This window comes from Xenopus tropicalis, chromosome 1 (assembly GCF_000004195.4).
Source record: "Xenopus tropicalis strain Nigerian chromosome 1, UCB_Xtro_10.0, whole genome shotgun sequence".
NCBI classification, from domain to species: Eukaryota; Metazoa; Chordata; class Amphibia; order Anura; family Pipidae; genus Xenopus; species Xenopus tropicalis.
In genome coordinates, this window is record NC_030677.2 from 160,337,083 (window position 1) to 160,360,334 (window position 23,252).

Here is a 23,252-nt window from a genome sequence, read left to right on the forward strand (position 1 = left end):
AAATGAGATGGCTGCCTACACACCAATATTACAGCTAAAAATATACATTTGTTGATTCAAGAATAACATTTTAAATGGTAGTGTGAATTATTTGCTATGTAAACAGTGTAATTTAGAAATAAAAAGTATACCATAAAAATCATGACAATATCCTTTTAAACCAACTTCAGGGGTTGGTTTTAGTGCAGGGCAGGAAGAGCAGGAAGGGCATCCGTGCTGGGAAAAAAAGTCAATTTTAGATATTAGTACAAAGAACATTACATTGCGTGAGAATTGGTAAAGATATAAAGTACAAGACTTTTAGTACATCACATGCTTAGGGATTTCCAATTTGGGACCCTTCAAATGGAATCCAATTTTTTATTCTTCAAATGGAATCCCTTTTCTGCATTTTTAATGATAAAAATACACTTGAGTTTGAGACACAAGCTCATGCAGTTGTTCCTTTGTAAAAAAAAAAAAAAAAAGTGTACAAACACTATCTGAGCTGGCAAAAATTAAATATATATGTGTGTATGTGTATATGTCTGATCTGGACCCTGTTCAATAAACATTGATAGGCATGGTATCTACCTGACATTGCTTAAACTGAGTGCATTCCTGCCTGGAAATGTAAAAGTGAGTCCAAAGTCTGCCCCAGGTGAAATATTATTGAAAGGCATGTGGTGCAAAGGAGATTGGCATTTTCTTATTTGACAGAGAAAACACTATGGGGCAATTCACTAAGGTACGAATCCGAATCATGAAATGAGATCATTTCTCATGATCGCAAATGTCACGAAAATTCTTTTCATTTGAAATCCGAAAGTTCAGAAATTTTCGTATTGAAACAATCGTTTGCGAATGGTGATCTGATAGTCATGAAATTTTCATATCCGATCGTAAATGGCAGGATTTTGGAAGCCTCCCATAGGACTCAATGGCACTCTGCAGCTCCAAACTGGCCCAAGGAAAGTCACGATACCAAAGTTTGAATGAATCCGAAACTTTCATACTCGTTGCAACCAATACGATTTTGTTGCGCAAAGTACAAAAAAGTTGCGCAAATTAACAAAAAAATCGCAGAAAATACACACAGTTCTAAAACTTGTATTCGGACTCAAACGTACATTGATGAATGTGCCCCTACGTGTGCATAGGCCTTATAACCAACATTTTAGAAAAATGGTGGAATGTAAAGAAGAAGAAAGAAACTGAAAAAAATCATTTTAGTATTCTTTTAAATAACTTTTTTAATAACTGTTTTACAACAAATCAGCAGTAAAAATATAAGGTCAGCACAGTGTTGGTTAATTAAATAATTAGAACATAATGATTACAGAGTATACAGAAAATGGATCTCAGGTATCCAACTTATGTGCTGGATTTTATGAGATCATTTGTGTAGCAGCTTTCCACTGTATGTTTGCTGCATATTGAACTATATAACAATGGGCCAGTTTAAACTTACCCTGTAATGGATACCACCTCTTAGTTGCCTGATCTCCCGCTAAATGACCTACTGTATGACTCTGTAGCTCATGCATAGCAGAATGTACAAAAGAAATTGTTCAATGAGTCCAGATGGGGTTTTACACGCAACTGACTATAGGGATATTTGCAAGACCCTGTACATGTAGGGGACCCGTTATCCAGAATGCTCGGGACCTGGGGTTTTCCGGATAAGGGACCTTTCCATAATTTGGATCTCCTACCTTAAGTCTGAAAAAAAAAATATTAAAAATATTAAACATTATATCTTAATTGGGATCAAGTACAAGGTCCTGTTTTATTAAAAATGTGAATTATTTAATTAAAATGGAGTTGGGAGATGACCTTTCTGGAATTTGTAACTTTCTGGATAATGGGTTTCCGGATAAGGGGTCCAATACCTGTACTGCAATTGTGGTTGTAAATGACCACTATAATGTAACGCTTGAAACAACCAAGTAGCAGGAATAGAGCACCTAATGAAAAATATATTTGCTATAAATTGTGGAACTTTTATTCTTAGACATAACAACAAAAGATCCTTTGCACTCACCCATTATCAATATACAGTGGCTTGCAAAAGTATTCGGCACCCTTGAACTTTTCCACATTTTGTCACATTACAGCCACAAACATGAATCAATTTTATTGGAATTCCACGTGAAAGACCAATACAAAGTGGTGTACACGTGAGAAGTGGAACAAAAATCATACATGATTCCAAACATTTTTTACAAATAAATAACTGCAAAGTGGGGTGTGCGTAATTATTCAGCCCCCTGAGTCAATACTTTGTAGAACCACCTTTTGCTGCAATTACAGCTGCCAGTCTTTTAAGGTATGTCTCTACCAGCTTTGCACATCTACAGACTGAAATCCTTGCCCATTCTTCTTTGCAAAACAGCTCCAGCTCAGTCAGATTAGATGGACAGCGTTTGTGAACAGCAGTTTTCAGATCTTGCCACAGATTCTCGATTGGATTTAGATCTGGACTTTGACTGGGCCCATTCTAACACATGGATATGTTTTGTTTTAAACCATTCCATTGTTGCCCTGGCTTTATGTTTAGGGTCGTTGTCCTGCTGGAAGGTGAACCTCCGCCCCAGTCTCAAGTCTTTTGCAGACTCCAAGAGATTTTCTTCCAAGATTGCCCTGTATTTGGCTCCATCCATCTTTCCATCAACTCTGACCAGCTTCCCTGTCCCTGCTGAAGAGAAGCCCCCCCAGAGCATTATGCTGCCACCACCATATTTGACAGTGGGGAGGGTGTGTTCAGAGTGATGTGCAATGTTAGTTTTCCGCCACACATAGCGTTTTGCATTTTGGCCAAAAAGTTCCATTTTGGTCTCATCTGACCAGACACCTTCTTCCACATGTTTGCTGTGTCCCCCACATGGCTTCTGTTAACAATGGCTTTCTTCTTGCCACTCTTCCATAAAGACCAATTTTGTGCAGTGCACGACTAAAAGTTGTCCTATGGACAGATTCCCCCACCTGAGCTGTAGATCTCTGCAGCTCGTCCAGAGTCACCATGGGCCTCTTGGCTGCATTTCTGATCAGCGCTCGCCTTGTTCGGCCTGTGAGTTTAGGTGGATGGCCTTGTCTTGGTAGGTTTACAGTTGTGCCATACTCCTTCCATTTCTGAATGATCGCTTGAACAGTGCTCCGTGGGATGTTCAAGGCTTTGGAAATCTTTTTGTAGCCTAAGCCTGCTTTAAATTTCTCAATAACTTTATCCCTGACCTGTCTGGTGTGTTCTTTGGACTTCATGGTGTTGTTGCTCCCAATATTCTCTTAGACAACCTCTGAGGCCGTCACAGAGCAGCTGTATTTGTACTGACATTAGATTACACACAGGTGCACTCTATTTAGTCATTAGCACTCATCAGGCAATGTCTATGGGCAACTGACTGCACTCAGACCAAAGGGGGCTGAATAATTACGCACACCCCACTTTGCATTTATTTATTTGTAAAAAATGTTTGGAATCATGTATGATTTTCGTTCCACTTCTCACGTGTACACCACTTTGTATTGGTCTTTCACGTGGAATTCCAATAAAATTGATTCATGTTTGTGGCTGTAATGTGACAAAATGTGGAAAAGTTCAAGGGGGCCGAATACTTTTGCAAGCCACTGTATATAGGACACCAAGACATTCGGTGCATTAAGCTACTAAGAAATGCCCTCCCCTTTAAGCAAAACAGGGATTGTTTGTCCATATATTGCAATATACTTCAAGCTGGCCAACTGCGTCAAATTACACAGCGACTGTGAAAAGTCCCATGTAACGCATCCCAGTGTAAGATGGGTAAGAACAAGGAAGGTCCTAGAGACCAGAGAGTACACCATCTACAGACCAGTGTTAAACCTCTCTAAGGGGAAAAATGTATTTTGCAAGCAACCAATATTCTTTTTGCCATTTTTAAAAATATTTTAGATAAAATGGCAAAAACTGCAGATTCCCTGTCTTTATTCAGCTGATGGCCCATAAAATATATTATATATATTATATTTATATATTAAAATATATTATATTTATATTTCTATAAAATAAATTATATTAGTGTAATAAACAATACAAACACTGTGAATCACAACACTGGTTCGTCCTACCTCAACAAGTCAGTGAAATGCTAACTGCTGATTGGATGCTAATTACTGTTTAAATAATTTTTTTAGTCGACTCAAGGTAGGTGATCCAAATTACGGAAAGACACCTTATCCGGAAAACCCCAGGTCCCAAGCATTCTGGATAACAGGTCCCATACCTGTATAATTATTTTGTTCCCTTTACCTGCAATTAGAATTAAAAAAGAAAAAAAAGCTTGTTCTCCTTGTTCTCAGGTAATAGGTCAGTTGGATGAAGATGTATGCATTTAATTCAAGCCCCTATGGTAATAATTTAAAGAACATGCAGGAGAAAAATAGTGACAAGTAAAATCCTCAGTAATTCCCAAGGTTTGGTGCTTGTTTTATTTATGTATATGTTTCTCTTACTATCTCAAATTCACTACAGCTTGTGCATATTTCCCATCCTTCAGCCTATCCTTATACATTCTCCTCTAAACTATTTATAGCATCCCTAGGGGTAACATCATTCAGCCAGTTCTTACAGGCTCCTAAAGGACATGAGGACTAATTAATTTATGAATAAAAATGCCACTCATAAATATAACCTATTCAGGCCTTCACACCATGGAAACCACTAATAGATTACAGATTTCTACAAGGTTGCTTTACTCTTATTAGAGATACTGCACTTCACTTGTTTTACATAAGGAACTCTCCAGAAATGTAAATAATGTTAGAACCACTTAGCAGCACAGCTCGATGGGTAAGTTGGTTGCAGTCTTGCCATGCAACATTTACTCCTGGGAGTGTATTGCGGTTTTTACAAAGACTCTGCAAACATTTCTATGATATATCTTTGAGACTATTTGAAGGCTTTCTTTCCAATGCCAACTATGCTAAAGAATCAAGGAAGGGCTGGTAAAATATACATTCTTGCTCACTCCTTTCACTGGCCACTATATTCAATATATTTATATATATATTTTTAATATATATTTTTGCAGTAAGATCTTTGATACTAGGCTTTATATGGCCATCAAGAACAAACAGATCATCCAGGGTGAATGCTTCAGTCCTCTGAGATTCATGAAACAAGAGACCATTAAGACATATACAAATTGCCTCACATGAACTACCCAAAGGCTAGATACACATCAGCCACAAACATGACAGGAAACTTCCTTTAAGCATTAGAAATCATAATAGCTGTTGTGTAGGCCCATCTATTGTTTTGAGACTCACTGGTTATTGAGCTTCAAACTACTCTTGATCATAGCATGAGATAAGTACTCACAGGTACCTTGTTAAGGAGTCAGAGAAGGGGTGAAGTGCTGATGCACAAACAAAAATGGCAATACTATAACTTTACAAAAAATTGTAGAGCTAGAACAAGAAAAGACACCAGTTACTGGTTGTAGCTCCCACTTCACCTGATTCATGCGATGTGCAATAAACAATGTTTTAAGACATCAGTGTTGGGATGTACCTGCTGCACTAGCTGTACTTGCTGCAGTACTGGCATGTCTTAGCTTTGCTATGGGTAGCATCCAATGTTCCCTCTAATCTGTGTTCTTGTGTGCGCACACAATATTAAGGTATGCACAAACAATTCAGTTTCTAACAATGTGTATGCAAGTTTAAAAAAATGTGAAGAAGGAATTAGAGGCAATATAGATGGCGTTCATAGTGCAGTTGAATTCCTGTAACTATAAGTACAATTGCGTCTGATGTAGCAATTGTTCTTGTGTTCGTCTTCAAAATAATATCTGCACATGAGTTGCACAGTATCTGCACACATGTTGCAGGGTAATACTCACAAGACAGATGACATATGATAGTGGTACTCCCACCTCATTTGGGAAGCTGGGCAGGGTAAAGCACCTGGTCAGCTTGGCACCCCTATGGAAGCAGTCTGGATAAATCCTCAGGTTGAATACCTTTAGCTTTAAGAGTCCTACAGCCAACTGTGGATCAGGGTTAGGTACTGCCTGCCTCCTGTGTCTTAACCATGACCCTATACTAAGGCAACAGTGCCTGTATGGAAGGGTACTTCCAGCTACTTTCCTTGGTGGATCCAAACTGCTCTTGCTTCCTTCCCTCTCTAATTCACTTTCCTAGAAAGTACTCCACAAGAGTACCTATCTAACTGGTCCTTGTTCATGGGGTCCCTGTCCCCGACTTCACTAGAGATAGATGCAGATTCTAGGGTAAATTATAGCTTTACTGGGGCCCTGTTGATCCCAGGCTCAGTGGACCTTCACCTGAGACACAGAGGCAGCCAAAGAGGAAGACCCACCCATTTGCTAAACACTATATTGGAGTGCAAAGGGTGAAGTCAACCTGTAAACCAATAAGGCAGAAGCGCAAACTATGAACTGGACACATGGGTCTTTGCCCAGTAACAGCATAATCTAAGGAAGTGGTAGGGTTTAAAGCCATAGGGGCATAATAACCCTATGGGTCCCTACATATCCATGGTCTATTCCGGCTCTGTTGACCTGGTAAGGAGAAATTGATTGCATATTTAAATGCAGTCTTTGATGATTTATGGGATAATGTAATAAAAGTTGCAAAGTTTGCACCAGGTCTAATAACCCATGACAAACAATCAACATGTAAAATTATATGGTCACAAACAAACATCTGTTTGGTTGGTATGGGTTATTAGACCTAGGGCATATTTTTTGACTTTTGTTACATTACCCCATCAATTTGTAAACAGTGCACTGCTACTACAAACAAGGAATTCACAGGATGAGGCATCAAAAGTAGCAGTAGGGCTGATATTTAGGGATGCACTGAATCCAGGATTCGGTTTGGTATTCAGGCAAGATTTGGCCTCTTTAAGCAGGATTCGGATTCAGCTGAATCCACGTGCCTGGCTGAATCTGAATCCTTAAAATCACATGACTTTGTCATGTAAGCACTGAAATTGAGTGCGGGGGGTTCACTTTAACCCTTCTGTAGCATAAAGTTCCAAACACAGGAAGATTTGTTCGCTTAGCAAGGTCGCCAAGCTAGTGGATCGTCTCTTGATATGCCCACATAAAGGTCGGCGATATCGGGCCAATTCAATAATTGCAAAAACAGGCATAGGCGCCATCAGATCGAGGACCGCATCAATAAGCCAATGTGGTCCCCAATATGCTAGAAAATCAACCCTGCCTGATCGAGATCTGGCCAATTTTAGGCCAGATATTAATCAGGTAGGCTCATCGGGGGTGCCCATACACAGACAGATTAGCTGCTGAATTGGTCTGAAGGACCAAATCCCATTTATGACCATGATCTATCCGTGACTGCAGACACTACATTTTGCATTCCTTTGCCTTTTCTGTAGACAGAGTACCTTTATCTCTGTTTGCCTGTCTAAGAGCTACTGCTGCAGGCTGCAGAAACACAACCAGTCTTACATTACCAAATATCAGTCAAATGATTCTTCTATCATAAATCCATTACTGTATAATGCAAAAAAAATGTACAGAGCACTTTGCCCCCTAAGGGTATACATGTAAAGAAATCAATAATTAGGATGTCAGCCTTGTGACAGTCCTAATCTATGACATGCAGGCCTGTAGGATTATTGGTAAGTACCTAATTACCTTGGCCTTGAGTCTTAACCATTAATAAGAAATCCAAAACCAGTGGGCACCCCTCCAATTCTGTAAAGTTTCTGTCATTTCTCCAGGAGAGATGTATTCTGAAAGCTGTTGAGACTACACAGTTTAATATACTTTCACACAAAGACTGAACTCACAAATAACACATTTTATGTGATTTCCTTTTCTGTGGCGACTAACATACATAAATGTAACAGTTTCTGTATACTGTAAAAATGATCGTTCACAACATATTTTTTCAGAGTTACCCAATCTAGCCACAACTTGCTGTGTATCAGAGGTGGGCAATCCATTTTGAGCCAGGACCCAATATTTCTTCTAAAAATATGCCAAGTGTATACCGGATATTTTCTTACACTATTAAGAGGTCAAAACTCAACAGAAATTAGAGTGCCATGTGCTGCATCATCTTGTTGGTGCCCTTAAAGCTGTAGCCAAAGGCTTATAAGACTTGCTTGGGAACAATGTTGATACTGTTAATAAGCTGCACTCAGCACTATGGGAAAGTCTTCAGTCTGTTCTTGACCTTGGAAATTTTCAAAGGAAGAATTCATGAGTTGGATGACTAAAACACAAGAAAACTCAAGTAGAAAGTGATGAAAATACACAAACTTAGAAAAAAATAACAGAAAGGCGTGTATTAGATTATATTAGACATCTTTGGGATCTGTTTCTATTTGTCTCTTCTGTTTTTTTAAATGGACATTCACAAACCAGTTCCTAAATTAGGGTAGAAGGGTAACCACATCACCACATGGCTGTTTTGCCACTTGTCACAAATAAGGTTAAGTACAATTATCTGTTCAAGTATGTTGAGCTAACAATCTAATATTATCAGATGTCTGATATTATCGTGCCATGGATGTCACCCATTTCTGTAGCCCTGTAAAAATTTGCCATTTTCCAGTTCAATCTCTGTTACCACATGCCTCTTCTGTACTTACTTTCTACTCATGCCTTGTAATATTACTAATCTGTTCATCTCCCAGTAATATAACACAATAGATACCCTAAGAACATGGCCTTCAGGTTCTCCTTTGGCTCATGCAATTCCTGTGATATTTTTTTTCTGGCTGATGTAGAGAAAAACAAAATAATCCTTAAACCTGAATTTATCTAAAGAGCTAAAGAATTCCTTCCTTTACATGTATCTGGCATCATGTATTTGGCTCTGCTGCTGCACCATGTCCTTGGGCCCCAACCAGCGCCCTAGGCAACCAGGCCGGCTTGGCCTGCCCCCCCTCCCACGCACACATGTGCAAGCTAGCATGTGATATGCGCACATGGGGCGGTGGGGTCGCCGTGGCTGCTGGAGGGGGGTAACACAGTGGTGGGAAATGTCTCAGACCTAGTGGTAAGTGAAAGAAAAGTTACCTGCTTAGCATCTCTCCAGCATTACACCCTAGGCAGGAGCCTCTTCTGCCTACCAAAAGTTGCACACGGCACTGGTATTCAAAAGAGGCCCTGGCATTTCAAGCACACTTGAGGCCCAAACAGCTCCCCACCTGGCCAGTAAATAGTAACTATCTATGGCACCTTACAGCAGCCCTTCTGGTATTTGCCAGAAACCACTGATTTCCAGGTCAAGCCTACAAAAATACTGGCCTTCCTACATTTTTATGGTTTTTCCCTATTAATACACTTGTTAAAGCCGCACACCTGTTAATGTTATACTCACTGCACTAGTGGTGCAAGCCTTCCGTAGGCCTGGCAGGTCCTTATCCTCAATCGAACTGTTTTTGCAACAGAGCCGCACACACAAGCATATGCAGTCAGGGAGCTTTCCCCATTTAATGCGACCACCTTGACGAACGTTTTGGGGGGATACACCCTCCCTTCGTCAGGATGACATTTAATAACATCAAGCAACATTGTTACCGGCCAGGTGGCAACCCTATCCAGGCCTGGGAGCAACTTACAGCAGATGGCAGTACTTTTAGTCCAGGTGACCGGTTAAGAGGGTGATTAAATCATGGTGATTCCAGAAAAATACAGGTGACTTTATATGTCTGGTAATGTACATAAACACCATTGCCAACCCATAAGTTCTGTATTTCAAATGCTTTTTGGCTGTGCCACTACTATATCCTGGCTGTGTTCTCCTCAATATTGCCTGTTTATGAGGATATATTGGTGTACTGAAATAATTTAATTGAGGTTTTAACATTAATTGGGGTTGGGTTACAGGAATTGGTAGACTTGGCAAAGGGAGGGAGGGAAAACAAAACAGGTAATCCAACATGTCGGATTGTAATACAAGATGTAAGGTTATTTATGTGCGCTAGTGCAGTTGCGGTTGTGCAAATTTTACTGCAGTGATATGCTGGAAAATTTTTAATGAGTAAAGGTACTTAAGGCAAAAGGTGCTCATTGCGGTTCCTTAGAGTTGTACTCAGTCAGCTGATTGACAGCCAGGACCTGACCTGTTGCTATAGGTAACTACACTTGAGTGAACTTTGCACATTTTATTGCATTACCCCTTAGAAGCTAACTGGATACTTGTTAATAGATTCATATAAATGCCACAGTTTGGCTTTTATTTTTTTTAGATCTCAGAGCGTTAATAAGCTCCCAAGTATTTATTCTGATCCTAAGACTTTAATTGCAATTATCATATGATTGAGCCTTTAAAAAAATGTATGCGCATATACCACAGCAATAATGATAATAATAATGCGAGGAAGAAAACACCACTGCCACAAATCAAAACCCTAAGCGGAAAATGCGAGCGTGTCCCTTTAAGAAAAGCCAGGAAGAAATGTGCAAGCTATTTGTTTGGTGGAAGCCTTGGCTGGAACCGTGCCATCAATCTCTTGCAGAATCCCAGACACAGGCAGGCAAAGCAAAGCATGAGCACAAACTTGCTGCTCTCTAAAGCCGCACAGAGCAGGGGAGAGCAGCTCCAGCCAGACATTTTAGAGCTCGGCAGCACCGAGGCAACAGCTACCGGGGATTCTCTGGATTTATCCTATAAGGAAAGGGAGACCGTTGCTATCCGGACAGCCGTCCGGCGGATCTGTACCGGGGCCGCTGCCACTTTGGATCGCCAGAGCTTTGCCTTCTCCTTACTAACTGGCTTCAGGGCGTGCTGGTGACTGGACTGAATAGAGCCATTATGGATCCAGAGGTAAATGCTGAGCCAGACCAACAGTCATCGGGGGAGGGGGGGGTCGTTTCTCTTCTCTCTCTGTAGCAGGGATGTCCGATCTGCGGCGCTCCAGGTGTTTGTAAACTACAACTCCCATCATCCTTCAACAGAAGCTATGTTGTGGGTGGCTGTCTAGAGTTGTAGTTCTGCAACAGCTGCAGGGCCACAGATCGGACATTCCTGATGTGGTGGTGCTTGCGTTGTCTTTTTTACCATTTTGCTTATTACCGTATTACGCGGGGTAATTTTATAAACTCACAGCAGGGATGCACCCCCAGAAGTGGGCCGGCTTCTTAATTACTGAAGGGGAGCCAAGGCTTGTTATTATAAGGGAGATGATGTGGGCAACACCATTGCAGTGTGTGGGTCACTTTGTACTGAGCAGCAACACCATGACAAATGCTGTGTTTTCTTGCTATTATAGGGGGATGTCTCATGGAGTATTTGTACAGGAGCTGACACTCATTGCAGTGATGCACTCTTTAGCTTCTGAATGGGATCTCTAACCTGGTGCTGTGTAAATATTTTAGATATGTTCTAAAAGGTTCAGGGAGTTGAAGTTCAACAATACTAGAAGGCCAGATTGTTACAAAAATGCTATGAAGATGTTTATATACCTGAATCTGTGTTGCAGGAGGTGACACAGTATTACTGCCCCCACCCCCACCTGTATTGGAAATGACCTCATGATCCCTGCACTGCATCAGAGCATGATAATCTCACTTCTTCACACCTCTTACATTAGCAAGAAGCATAGCATGGCAGTGTGTCCCAGTAATCAGTGTACAATTATTTGCAATATTTCCTGCTCCATTTGTAGAATCTAGCAGCTTGGAGTTTGGGATCTCACCGGCTGTTTGGGGGGGATCTCTTATCCCCTCCTCCATTCTCCCTCCCTCTGCAGGCAGCATTTGCCGGGAAAGTCTTGGCAGTTGCACGACATATTTAGAACTTCTCCCCGGAGTGGCCTAGAGGCAGAAGCAAGAAATGGCAGAGATTATGTGTTTTCCCCTCCTCCTGTAGACTAGGCCACTGCTGAGATCATTTAAACAGCAGCAATGAAAGAAAAGTAAAATCGATGCAGCGCAGGGAACACAAAGTGCTAAGGTTGCTTACAAATAAAAAGCCAGCTTTGGCAGCCTGGTGACAGGAGGAGGAACTTCCCCACACTGGCATGAAGGCTCTGGGCATGAATAACAACATCACAGCTCAATGGTACAAGGCCTCATACTGCTCTTACTAATACAAACTACTATGGTGTCTTTCATTGCTACTTTTATACATTATGTTTGTGTATCTGTGTGTGGATAGTGCACAATACTAAAATGTAGGCATTTATGAATTCACAGCTTTAAAAAATATATATATATATTTCTTAATACTCAATAACCAGATCATTAAACCACACATGTGGAGGAGTCAGCCTTGGCCTAACGGTGCCTAAAACAGATCATGTGACTAAAAGAGACATGTGTTTGTTTAATTAAAAGAACATACAGTATTTGCTTTGTATAATGTGTTTTTCATGGAGCTCTAATGGACGTAGCTGTAGTAGTTCCCACATTAGTAATGATTGGAAACCTTATTAAGTCCTTAGAGTCTCATGACCCTGAAGCCTGAACATCTCCTGTTGCATTCAAACATGGCTACCTTACTGTCGTATAGTACTTTGAGTCGCTTGGGAGGAAAGCAAGACAAATATTCTCATTACCAATTACTCAAGCTCACACATAATTAATCTGTGATTGCTATGGATATGCTTGTATTATTATTATTTATTTCTATAGTTCAGAGGAACTACTAGATACAATCCATAATGAAGTCTATGGCTAGTACAAACCCCATATCTATAATTACAAGCCACAAATCTGCAATGGCATTTTTTTACCAATATAGCAATCTATGGATAGAGATCTATTATGTGGAATGTTTGGATCACCATACCTTAATTATCTATGTATATTTGTATTCATATAGTGAATGCTTGCGATTTGGTTTTCTTTATATATGTATAATGTATGTATATTTGTATTTATATAGTGCTAGTTATGTATGCAGTACTGTACAACACTTTAAGTCTTTTAAAGAGCATTTAAGGATTACATAAAGCCAGTAAAATTGTTTTGCCACCTATAAGAATTTAGGTTAGGGTGAAGTACACTTTACTAATTTATTATTACAGACAAAAGGATATCATTAAAAACATGAAATTGTTGGTTTGTTTAAAATGAAGCCTTATTGAAGCTGGGTGTCTTTTAAAATAGAACTCTTTTAGTATCTAGTTTCCCATTTCTGTACTATATGGCCTGGTGTTGCCCACAAAGCACCTAACATTACTATTAAAATTCAGGCCTAGTCATATAAAACCTATAGCCTGACTTTAAAGGAGAAGGAAGGGTATAATCACCGGAGGGTGGCAAAAAGTTAGAAACCTCATTGTTAATATAACAACAATAATAATAATATTGCTTATCTGAGACCCCAGGCAAGTGCTTTTGTATCTGAGAATTGGATTGACCTGGGGTCTATCATAGGAGTGCTTCACTGCTTCATCTTCTTCTTCCTGGATCCTCTCTACAGCCCTGGTTCGGGTGTACATGCACCGTAGAGCAAAAAGCCAAATAGGTAGGATTTCACTGTACTAGTAATGTGCACCCAGCCTGGGGCTAATGCCATGCTTGGTGGATACTGGGCCTGAGGATAAACAGAGACAATCCTTCCCTGCACTGGCATCAGCCTTCTACCTTGCCTGCATCAGTTGAAGAATGAGTATGCATTACTGCGCCAAAATCTGCTGTGTGTGCCTGCACCCAGGCCAATGCAGTGGTTCCAGGCAAGAAAGCAGGCTGATAGCAGCATAGGGGTGGATTCCTAGCCCATGTTAATCCTTAGGCCAAGAATCCACAATGTGTGGCACTAGCCTAAGCTTGAACATGTCATCTAGCCCCATGTAATTATGGTGATCCAAAGTGTTTCAGCCCTAATTCTTTACACTAAGGATGACAGCACATGAGGCACATTGACACCTGCAGAACATTGCACTCCCTTGCAGGTGACAAAATGCAAAAATACTCTTTGCTAACTGGAAATTCTCACGGGTGCAACATTTAAATTGGGGGGCAAAGACTTCTTAAGTTATTTGTGTAATTTACATTTATTATTTTATTTTGAGAAAGTGGTGTGATGCCACGAAACACATCAAGCGTATAGTCCTATTTTTGTACATGCATAACCTGTTTTTTAAAGGACTGAATAAACTTTGATTTTTATATACAGCAGTGTTTTGGTTTGCTGTGTACAATTTTTCTTATATTGGCGGATGGATATGCTTTCTGGGTTTCAGCAGTACGTTGAGCACACGCTGAGCTGTCTGTTAAGTGCTCCCGTGATTCTAACTTACATTATTTGTGTAATTACCACCAATAAATGTTGCAGTTCCCACGGCAATTTATTTTCATGAGCATGGTTTACAGTGAGTGACCCATGTGCTATCACCCTAAATGGTAACATGGACTAAGGTCTCAAAAATGGCTGGAGTAAATGATTATGACCCTAATGACATGGGTTTAGTTGAGATCTCTGTAGATGTGCACACAAGATCATTTTCAGTCACGCTGCCAAAAAGATATTAGAGGGAGTGCTGCCTGGCTGTTATTATAGCCCCGCTTTTTGTGACCAACATGTGCCTTGCCTAAGCTGTGTCCTCACAAACTGCTGTAACTCTGCTTGAACACAAGCTCTTCGTTAATTTAGAGGCTGGATTTTTGATTAGACAAGAGACACTCTGTACACATTTCTGTGTAATGGAATAAAAGCTTACCTTGCTGGGAATATGTCCAGAACTGAGAGCCCAAGCCTTTAGCTATTAGACCATCAGTGAGAGTAGCCAGAGATGGTTATCTAAATACAATTGCTTTTAAAGGGGATTTATGTTTAAAATACATAACATAAGGTTAGTGGAACACACAGCATTCTCTGCACTGCCATAGATACGAGGAGAAAATGCATATACCAAACTGTTTTGGAGCTACAGCCGCCGACATGTTACACCTATGTACAATATCTAGACTGTGGCACATGTTGCATTTAGTAGTAGTTTTTTTTGTTTAGGACAAACACAACTATAAAACATCAGATATTGTTTACTTTAGATCAGAGGGTTTAATGGGTTAATTATTCAATGAGATTGTTGTCCAAATCATTGGGATCCAACAGAATTGCAGCAAAAACCTAGATGTGCATGAAGCCTAACTTGTCTGTGCCGTAAGCTCAGTGGAAAGACTATGGCTCTTAAAGGGATTCTGTTGTGATTTGTCTGGTGTATTTTTAATTTTTTTTTATTCCTAAATTACACTGTTAACATAGCAAATAATTCACTCTACCATGTAAAATGTTATTCTTGAACCAACAAATGTATTTTTTATTATTTGTAATATTGGTGTGTAGCCATCTCAGTGCATTGTGCCTGATTCTGAGCTTTAGAAGGAGCCAACGCTACATATTAAAACTGCTTCAGATAACCTATTGTTTCTCCTACTCCCATGTAACTGGAGTCCCAAGCCAGACTTGGATTTTTTACTATTGAGTGCTATTCTGATATCAACAACTTTTATCATTACAAGTGTTAGGGAGCTGCTGTCTTGCTACCTTCCCATTGTTCTGCTGGTCAGCTGCCCATGTGGAATTTCAACTTTAAATAAAATAAATGTTTGCTCTTTTAAAAAAATTTGATTTTTAAAAATTTTTTGATTTCAATGAAGGATTCTGCTGGAGAAGCTCTATTAACTGATGCGGTTTGAAAAAAAACCAAACTGTTTTCCCGTAATAGTATACCTTTAATTAGAATGTCAACTCTAAGGGGCAGGGGCTTCCTTTCTACTGTGTTTCTGTTTACATGGTATGCAAGACAGGCAAATAAGGTATTATTATTCAGCAAGTTAAAACCAAGCATTAGTTGTGTGTTTTTGACTGCTGATTGTGTGTGTCAGTCAACCCTTTTTGCCTTCCATTTTGATTGGGGCGCGATTTATGGTGTAATGGCATATGTATGTTTGATATATACCCGTCTAGTGCTGCAGAGTATGCTGGCACTTTATAAATACATGCTAATAATATTAATAGTGGCTAGGCCCTGACTGGCAGTATGTTGATTATACTGTACTATTTATTGAACAGGTGAGGGGCTGTTTGGACTACTGCTTACTGCCTGGGCCTATTTTGAATCCTAGCCCGGGCACGATAAAGCTGGTGGCGTGTGACATAGACCTTGTGTTGTCTGCCCAGAAGGACTTGCTTGCTGCTCAGATGCACACAAACTACTGTGGCTTTTATCAGACAAATACCCTTGGTAAAGCAGCTTGACACCTAAAAAGATGCCTTTGTCTTGCCAGTTTAACCTTCAGTTTAATCTGAAGGAGTGGCTGAAATAAAATAGCAGGGAGTGTGATTCCAGCAGCGGTAGTGTTAAAGATTAGTCAAGCACTGTGTGGAATGCGGCTCTGTTTGTGTCTGTCTCACTTGACATCTGATACTCATGCACTTGCATATCAATCTTCTTACATTGGCACTTGTGCTTTCTCAGATTATCCTCCTTCACCTCCTCAAGCATATCGGTGTTTATCTTATCCTGTGGCCAAAGAATTGAATCCAACCAGCAAAAGAAAATCTCTTCCAGCTCTGTTGGAGATGCCTTTCCGGCTTCCTGTGTACAGAAGGGTGCGTTACTTGCGTGTGCTTTTGGGAATTCCCTCATACTGTAATAGCAGCAGCTTTGTAGCTGCCACACATTTTGTGAAGTGCTTGGATAGAGCATTGTGCTTTTGATGGCTGACTGGGGGTCTTCATTTTGTGTAACACCTCTTTAATGTTAAATTGGTGAAACCATAGGGTATGTTTAACGATTTGTACACTATAAACCCTGACTGAGCAAAGGAGGCCATGTGACATGGCATGTTTGCACTTTTTTCAGATAACTTTATTTAACAGCATCAAATGAACAACAAATGTAACAAGCAATATCAAGGTAAAGTACATGCCAAACATGAACTGGCTTTGGAGATAAGGAGTCCGTTACATGCTGGATTTTCTGGTCTCTACCTTAGCAACAGTTAGTGGTTGGCTATGCTTTAAGAAAATTACCCAGTTTGGTTGTTTTTCTCCATATTGTATGTATGTGGATATAACTTTATTTATAAAGCGCTACAAGGCAACACAATGCTGTACAATCTTACAATATACACAATTACACACAGGGATGACAAGTGTTATAATAAATACAATAAATAAGTATAATTACACAGAGTGCCATGTGGTATGAGACACAGTAGGAAGGTGGTCCCTGCCACTTTGAGTGGTCTTATTGGCAAAATATTACTCCGTGTGTCAGTCCTCTTCCTACTGTTTGTATTGTATTTTACTCAGTGACGTCAGAGAGTGATTGGAAAATAAAATTTCAATTTAAAAGCACCAATGCATGTGTTTCACACCAAGGAATTTGGAGAAAGGCTCACATTTATTTGCCAGATACTTGTAAAAGAGCTGACACTCTGTGATGTGATGTGATTTAGTAGAATAGCTGACACTCTGTGATGTGATGTGACTTAGGAGAAAAGTCTGTTTTGTTTCTCTGCACGGAAGGCCAAATTGGACAAAGATCTACTCATTTGGTGACTTTACCAAATAAACAGGAAGATTCGCTCATTTGGTGACTTCGCCAAACCTAAAGGTGGGCAGTATGAGGCTATTTAGATTGTTTTGCCTTAAGGTGGCCATACACGGACCGTTTTTTTACTTACAAACGACCGATTCCCGAACGATCCGATGGAATCGTTAAGTTATCGTATAGTTGGTGGTGTACGAACGATCGTCGGCCCACTAAACGAGCCGACATTATCGTCCCCAAAATCGATCGGCCAGGTTTAAAAATTTTGGTCGTTTAACGATAAAATCTGCCAGTTGGTGTGAGTGTCAGACATTTGTCTTTCAACTATTGTTCTCTGCGCATGTCACGATTGCCAGCAGCCGAAGTCAAAGACATTCGATCGTACGTAGATGTACGATCGTACGTATTTTACGATAATGATGCGACGAAATCTTTCCCGAATTATCGTTGCCCGTGGATGGCATATCGTATGGGAACTCGATCGCCATACGATCGTTTGTCGATATAATCGTTCATCGCACAACGAGCGAAATCGCCTCGTGTATGGCCACCTTTAGGGCCAAATTGATTGAATTACAACAGCAGATAAAGGTGCCTAGTAGCTCTGTGACAGCTGTAGGGATGTAAATTGGTGTATCTTAAAGGAACAGTAACACCAAAAAATTAAAGAGTTTTAAAGTAAATGAAATATAATGTACTGTTGCCCTGCACTGGTTGTGTGTTTGCTACAGTAACTCTACTATAGTTTATATATAATAAGCTGCTGTGTAGCCCCAGGGGCAGCCATTCAAGCTGGAAAAAAGGAGAAAAGGCACAGGTTACATAGAAGATAACGGATAAGCTCTGTAGAATACAATAGTGTTTTATCTGTTATCTGCTAAGTGCCTGTGCCTTTTCTCCTTTGAATGGCTGCCCCCATGGCTACACAGCTGCATTCTTTATATAAACTATAGTAGTGTTTCTGAGGCAAACACACCAGTTGTACCAATGCAGGGCAGCAGTACATTATATTGGAATTTCTTTTATACACTTGAATTTTTTGGTGTTACTGTTCCTTTAAAGTCGACATTCCCTTTTTTTCTTTAATTTAAGTGCACATCTAATAATGTCTAAACATTTTTCTTTAACCTAATCATTACAAATTACATTTTATAACTGCAGCTCAGTCACCTTCCTAATTATTCCTTTTTATATAGCTTGTTTAGGATCTCTAGCCCACTGTAGTCTGAATCATGCGGCAGAAAGACAGCTGGAATCTCACATGGAACATTTGGGGGCAGATTTATCAAAATTTGAGATTAGAGCTCAAAACAGAAAAATTTACCCACTTATCATTCAATCCCATGGGATTTTTAGAATCGTATTTATCAAATTGTGTATAATAACTTTCACCCATTGATAAATATGCTTCTAAAATCCCACAGGAATGAATAGAAAGTGGGTGAATTTTGTGATGAGCTCTAATGTCACATTTTGATGAATATGCCCCTTGGGCTGCATGGTTACAAGTATTTTAAAAGTGTTCCGGTGGCCCATCTTGGCGCTGCAAGAACACCATGCCTGCTCAGACAGCAGAGTGGTGCGTGCTGCATACTTCCACATCTGGCACAGTGAAGGTGTTCTTCCTGTAAAAGGCATTGCATTTGTAGTGTAATTAAAAATCATTGTGCTTAAAATTTGGCAAATGACCAGAAAATATCAGTGGCCGCAGGTGTAAGTAAAAAACTCATGGGAAAGGAGTCTTAACTTTTGGATTGAATTGTGGTAAACCATGCATTTTATTAAAATATTGGCCCATTAATATGTGGTATATTAGATTATTGGCCCACCCTGTGGAAAAAGTTGGACGGCACTGGTTTAGAGCGACATGCTGAGGAAATTGCTTACGACAGCTGCAGAATACATCATACTCTGTTTTGTAGTCAGAAGGTAATGCCTATAACAGCAACTTTTATTTGTAGTTATAGGTTTCCTTCAAATGGGTAATTCACCTTAAATTTTGCTTGTAGTGTTATGTAGACAATGGTATTCTAAAACATTTTGCAATTAAGCTAAAGTTTTTAGTGTTTGTTTTTTTCCCATTATGCAATGGCTTAATTACCCTAGTAACCAGGCAGTAATTTGGAAACTAGAATGGAGGATCAGATAACATTTTAAATTGCCTTTGACCTTGTGCCTCTATATAGGGCTTTGAAACCCCTTGGTGACTTATAATATTCTTATATATTACAGTAGGGGGTACACTATTCACTATATACCATGTAATATAAAAGATGGTTGTGAAACATTTTGGTGACTTTTTATGTTTTACCACAGAGTTATATTTTACCCCTATTATAATATAATGTACGGTATATTTTATTTCTATAGGTTATGTTTCATGGTTGAACTAGTGAAGAGATTTCTAAACAGCAGCAAATTAGTCACAAACATCCCATTTGATATTGCTTCCAACTCCCTCTTATCGGTAGCTGAAGTACATATTTGTATTTTCAGTCATTGTAGGCTGGTAGACCACACAAGGCTTTGCCAGTATCCAAGTAGAGCATAGAACCCTTAAAAAACGTAATGTTAATCTTCTTCTTAGACAGAATGTTTGCAAACCCAGTTCCAGTGGCTCATCCAAAGAAAAAAAATAAAGGATGTACAATTGCAAATTGGTTTGCATATGCTTTAGCACAGCCATGTAATGTTGTCTCTTATGTGAGTTTGAAGGGGCACTGTACATTTTATAAAAAATAATCTAGATAGCCTCATTTCCTGTTCAAACCTATATTTTGCTTTTGGGTCCACTGCTTTGAAATTATTTAGCTTCTGTAAAAAAATCAATACCTGGGCTTTACTAAAATCTCTTTCTAGGAGGCATTCCACTGTTATGGAACCATCATTAATTACTACAGCTCTAAATATAAAAAATAGTTTTAGCAGAAAACATTTTTTATGAAAGGCAATAGAAAGTACAGATAAAGCAAACATTACTGATTCACGTGGGGGACACATCACTCACAGTTTTAGCAAGGAACGGGTTTTGGCTCCAATTAAACTTTTTCCTTTTGTATTTGCCACTGATGTATAGGAACACCACCAACCCAAAAGGCAGGAAATGGAAGTAGCTAAAATACCCCTTCGGTGGCACCCAGAAGCACATTATTTCTTTCTCACATAATTAGTTTTCTTAGAAATATATTGTTCCTCTGTGACCTACATATGAAAACACTTGCATGGCATTATATGGTCTAGAACTCCTCAATGACTTCTAATATCTTCTATCATGTTAATGGTGTATTATCCCTGATAACAAAAATGGCACAATAGTTTATCTGAAAGCAGATCTATTGTGTAGTGCTGGCTCTTGAAACCTCAAAATCAGGCACAATGCACTGAGATAGCTTCCTACACACCAATATTTTAGCTAAAAACAAAAATACATTTATTGGTTCAAGAATAACATTTCAAATGGTAGAATCAATTATTTGCTATGTAAACAGTGTAATATAGTTATAAAAACTATGCCATAAAATCATGACAAAATCCCTTTAAGAGTCCTAGTTGCTAGATAGTTGATAGTTAGTTTAAGTTCAGAGTTGACCAATAAATGTAAAATCATGCTAAAAATCACAAAAAATAATTTTAAGGTGAGCTAATCCTTTGAAAGTTAAGAATGTACCAGTGCATTATATGCCTCTTAGAAGGATTGTCCTTTAAAAGTTTTGTTTCGGGCCGATTTATTTTAAGTTTCTCCCAAAACCCCACTAGTTTCTCCAATCTGTCACACTTCCTGCTGCCTCCTTTCCCAGGCTGTGCAGTGGGGCCAGCAGCACTCAGCGCACTGCACTGTAGGATAGAAACCAATCAGCAGGGAGGATGACCTGATAGGGAACTGAAGTTTGTCTTTGCTGGTGTGATTGCAGGGCTGTTATTGGCTACCCCCTCCTACTGTGCTTCTGGCAGGGGCCGTTAGAACACACCCACCCCTCATTTTAAACTCGAACAGGGACCTGAGTGGATCTATAGGGAGCTTAAATAAAGGAGCCATTTTTAGAGAGAATATTAATTTTTAGCCCAGAGTAAAATATTATTCATAATTACCTTCAAGATTAGGGTTTTTTTTATTCATCCATAATGTATCCTTTAAGCTTTGCATACTTATAGAAAACTTGGCCAATCCCCTTCCTTAATTAGCTTATTTAGAGCAGTAGCAATACCAACCTAGCTGACTGGCGAGACTTTCTTATTAATTATAATCAAATCAGTGTGCCCTAGCCTAGCGCATTGCAGACTGTGCTGTTTTTAGACAGGCACAAAAGGGAGATTTTTGCTCACATCAACCACTGACAGTATTCAAACAGAACAACAAACACACACCTTGTCAAGTCCTAGTGACTGTAAAAATATGTGTGGAGCTGTCGGAGTAATTAACTCATTATTTCCCAACAAGTCTCAAGTTGTTGCTGTTCTAACAAATACCAGCTGAACTTTTTTGTGCTTCAAGATTATTAAATTGGGTGGGTGGGGGGGGGATAGAACACGTGGCACCTGTTACAGCTGCTGTACCACACAACCAAGTAATGGGAGAACCTCTGCATAAGAAGACATTGTCCTGGTTGCAGAGGGCCTATACCTAGACATGTCCAGCTGTAATCATATCCAGCTGTATTCCTTAAATCATTTTTTTTAGTATACTTAAGGTATGGTGATCCACCATCATCAGAAAGACTCCATATCTGGAGAAGCACCTGAGCATTCTGAATAACAGTTCCCATACTTGTACGGGTATATAGTTCAGTAGTTCATGGCGCTAGGCAATGTGCATGGGCCATGTTTTCAATCTCTGGTCATATTTTGTGCTATACCAGATCAGAAATGTTATTCTAAAAGTATCTGACCAAGCATCTGAAGAATGCAGGCCTGACACAGTGTGGTCCTTGGTCATTTTGTTTAAAAATTACTGAAATGCTTGACTCTTTTTCTGTCTGAATCGCCGGCATCATTTTGAAATTGAGTAATTTTGTGCTTTTATAATTACTAAAGATCTCCATATTTTAATCGATGTGGTTTGGAAGTTATGCTGCGTTTGGCCTTATTGCCGGCCCATTACTGCTTGTATGGGCAGTGCATGTATATGCATGTGTATGCATTTAAATCAACAATTTAATGCAAAAAAATAGTTCAGTTTGTGCATGTGTAGAGTGGGAATCTACGAGGGATCCTTACTCTTGTAACAATTCACACTTGGGATTCTTGATTGATTCTTCTTTGACCAATGACAAATATTAAGCAAACTGTTTACATTTTATATGATTCCAAAATAGCATAATTCTTTGAATCTTCCAATAAATGTCCCTGCTTGATTATTTGGAAACCCAATCCCATATTTTTCACCATGGTCTTCTGAATGTACGCGTAATATAGTTAAAGTATAGCTAAAGTAAATGATTGTGCATTTGTCGCCTGTTGAAAGACCGTGTTGGACTGATCATGCTCTGGTGTGTTTATACCAAGTTGATTACCGTGTATACTCGAGTATAAGCAGTTTTTCAGCACGCAAAATGTGCTGAAAAATTAACCCTCGGCTTATACTCGAGTCACGGACCCTCCTGACCCCCTGCTGGTGATTCCCGCTGGCCCCCGCCAACACCACAGCCTACCCTCAACCAACTCTAAAGCCCCACACGCACACACGCTGCACGGACAAAAACTCCTGCAAAACTAAGTCACAGTTTTATATACCGGCACTTGCGACTTAAAGTTCCCTCAGTCCCGCTCTCTGCCTATGCCA

General features: G+C 39.6%; 1 protein-coding gene across 17 annotated transcripts in view; it reads left to right on the forward strand.

Annotated features, from left to right (window-relative positions):
• The first annotated feature begins 10,431 nt into the window (after positions 1 to 10,431).
• Positions 10,432 to 23,252, forward strand: part of ncor2 (nuclear receptor corepressor 2) — a 225,847-nt gene continuing 213,026 nt past the window's right edge. For 10 of the 17 annotated variants that reach the window (XM_012969081.3, XM_012969148.3, XM_012969136.3 and 7 more), the window contains exon 1: positions 10,432 to 10,791. The gene's annotated coding sequence lies outside the window, so the exon portion shown is untranslated. Of the gene's footprint in view, positions 10,792 to 11,561; positions 12,028 to 16,393; positions 16,528 to 23,252 lie in introns of those variants that run through there. The other 7 variants (XM_012969141.3, XM_012969163.3, XM_002935285.5 and 4 more) reach the window with 3 other exon arrangements.